Source organism: Musa acuminata, unplaced genomic scaffold, assembly GCF_036884655.1.
Source record: "Musa acuminata AAA Group cultivar baxijiao unplaced genomic scaffold, Cavendish_Baxijiao_AAA HiC_scaffold_440, whole genome shotgun sequence".
In the NCBI taxonomy this organism is placed as follows: Eukaryota; Viridiplantae; Streptophyta; class Magnoliopsida; order Zingiberales; family Musaceae; genus Musa; species Musa acuminata.
The window spans coordinates 15,001-17,500 of NW_027020687.1; positions in this window are offsets into that span (position 1 = coordinate 15,001).

A 2,500-nucleotide genomic window follows, 5' to 3' on the forward strand; every position below is an offset into this window, starting at 1 on the left:
GGCCAGTTTTTGGCCTGTTTTTGCGTTGCGCGGTGACCGTCTTGAGCGGAGCAAAATGTCAGCCATCTCAGCACCCTGGAACCCCCCGGGTGGCACAGGGCTGGATGGGGCTTTCGTATAGCAGGGAAGGTGCTGCCTCTCGCTTCGCTCGCTGTCCGCCGCTCGCCGCTCGCTTGCCCAGCCAAAAATGGCCAGTTTTGGCCCGTTTTTGGGCCGTTTTGGCCAGTTTTTGGCCTGTTTTTGCGTTGCGCGGTGACCGTCTTGAGCGGAGCAAAATGTCAGCCATCTCAGCACCCTGGAACCCCCCGGGTGGCACAGGGCTGGATGGGGCTTTCGTATAGCAGGGACGGTGCTGCCTCTCGCTTCGCTCGCTGTCCGCCGCTCGCCGCTCCCTCGCGCAGCCAAAAATGGCCAGTTTTGTCCCGTTTTTGGGCCGTTTTGGCCAGTTTTTGGCCTGTTCTTGCGTCGCGCGGTGACCGTCGTGAGCGGAGCAAAATGTCAGCCATCTCAGCACCCTGGAACCCCCCGGGTGGCACAGGGCTGGATGGGGCTTTCGTATAGCAGGGACGGTGCTGCCTCTCGCTTCGCTCGCTGTCCGCCGCTCGCCGCTCGCTCGCGCAGCCAAAAATGGCCAGTTTTGGCCCGTTTTTGGGCCGTTTTGGCCAGTTTTTGGCCTGTTCTTGCGTCGCGCGGTGACCGTCGTGAGCGGAGCAAAATGTCAGCCATCTCAGCACCCTGGAACCCCCCGGGTGGCACAGGGCTGGATGGGGCTTTCGTATAGCAGGGACGGTGCTGCCTCTCGCTTCGCTCGCTGTTCGCCGCTCGCCGCTCGCTCGCGCAGCCAAAAATGGCCAGTTTTGGCCCGTTTTGGCCAGTTTTTGGCCTGTTTTTGCGTTGCGCGGTGACCATCTTGAGCGGAGCAAAATGTCAGCCATCTCAGCACCCTGGAACCCCCCGGGTGGCACAGGGCTGGATGGGGCTTTCGTATAGCAGGGACGGTGATGCCTCTCGCTTCGCTCGCTGTCCGCCGCTCGCTGCTCGCTCGCGCAGCCAAAAATGGCCAGTTTTGGCCCGTTTTTGGGCCGTTTTGGCCTGTTTTTGGGCTGTTCTTGCGTCGCGCGGTGACCGTCGTGAGCGGAGCAAAATGTCAGCCATCTCAGCACCCTGGAACCCCCCGGGTGGCACAGGGCTGGATGGGGCTTTCGTATAGCAGGGACGGTGCTGCCTCTCGCTTCGCTCGCTGTCCGCCGCTCGCCGCTCGCTCGCGCAGCCAAAAATGGCCAGTTTTGTCCCGTTTTTGGGCCGTTTTGGCCTGTTTTTGGGCTGTTCTTGCGTCGCGCGGTGACCGTCGTGAGCGGAGCAAAATGTCAGCCATCTCAGCACCCTGGAACCCCCCGGGTGGCACAGGGCTGGATGGGGCTTTCGTATAGCAGGGACGGTGCTGCCTCTCGCTTCGCTCGCTGTCCGCCGCTCGCCGCTCGCTCGCGCAGCCAAAAATGGCCAGTTTTGGCCCGTTTTTGGGCCGTTTTGGCCAGTTTTTGGCCTGTTCTTGCGTCGCGCGGTGACCGTCGTGAGCGGAGCAAAATGTCAGCCATCTCAGCACCCTGGAACCCCCCGGGTGGCACAGGGCTGGATGGGGCTTTCGTATAGCAGGGACGGTGCTGCCTCTCGCTTCGCTCGCTGTTCGCCGCTCGCCGCTCGCTCGCGCAGCCAAAAATGGCCAGTTTTGGCCCGTTTTTGGCCAGTTTTTGGCCTGTTTTTGCGTTGCGCGGTGACCATCTTGAGCGGAGCAAAATGTCAGCCATCTCAGCACCCTGGAACCCCCCGGGTGGCACAGGGCTGGATGGGGCTTTCGTATAGCAGGGACGGTGATGCCTCTCGCTTCGCTCGCTGTCCGCCGCTCGCTGCTCGCTCACGCAGCCAAAAATGGCCAGTTTTGGCCCGTTTTTGGGCCGTTTTGGCCTGTTTTTGGCCTGTTCTTGCGTCGCGCGGTGACCGTCGTGAGCGGAGCAAAATGTCAGCCATCTCAGCACCCTGGAACCCCCCGGGTGGCACAGGGCTGGATGGGGCTTTCGTATAGCAGGGACGGTGCTGCCTCTCGCTTAGCTCGCTGTCCGCCGCTCGCCGCTCGCTCGCGCAGCCAAAAATGGCCAGTTTTGTCCCGTTTTTGGGCCGTTTTGGCCTGTTTTTGGGCTGTTCTTGCGTCGCGCGGTGACCGTCGTGAGCGGAGCAAAATGTCAGCCATCTCAGCACCCTGGAACCCCCCGGGTGGCACAGGGCTGGATGGGGCTTTCGTATAGCAGGGATGGTGCTGCCTCTCGCTTCGCTCGTTGTCCGCCGCTCGCCGCTCGCTCGCGCAGCCAAAAATGGCCAGTTTTGGCCCGTTTTTGGGCCGTTTTGGCCAGTTTTTGGCCTGTTCTTGCGTCGCGCGGTGACCGTCGTGAGCGGAGCAAAATGTCAGCCATCTCAGCACCCTGGAACCCCCCGGGTGGCACAGGGC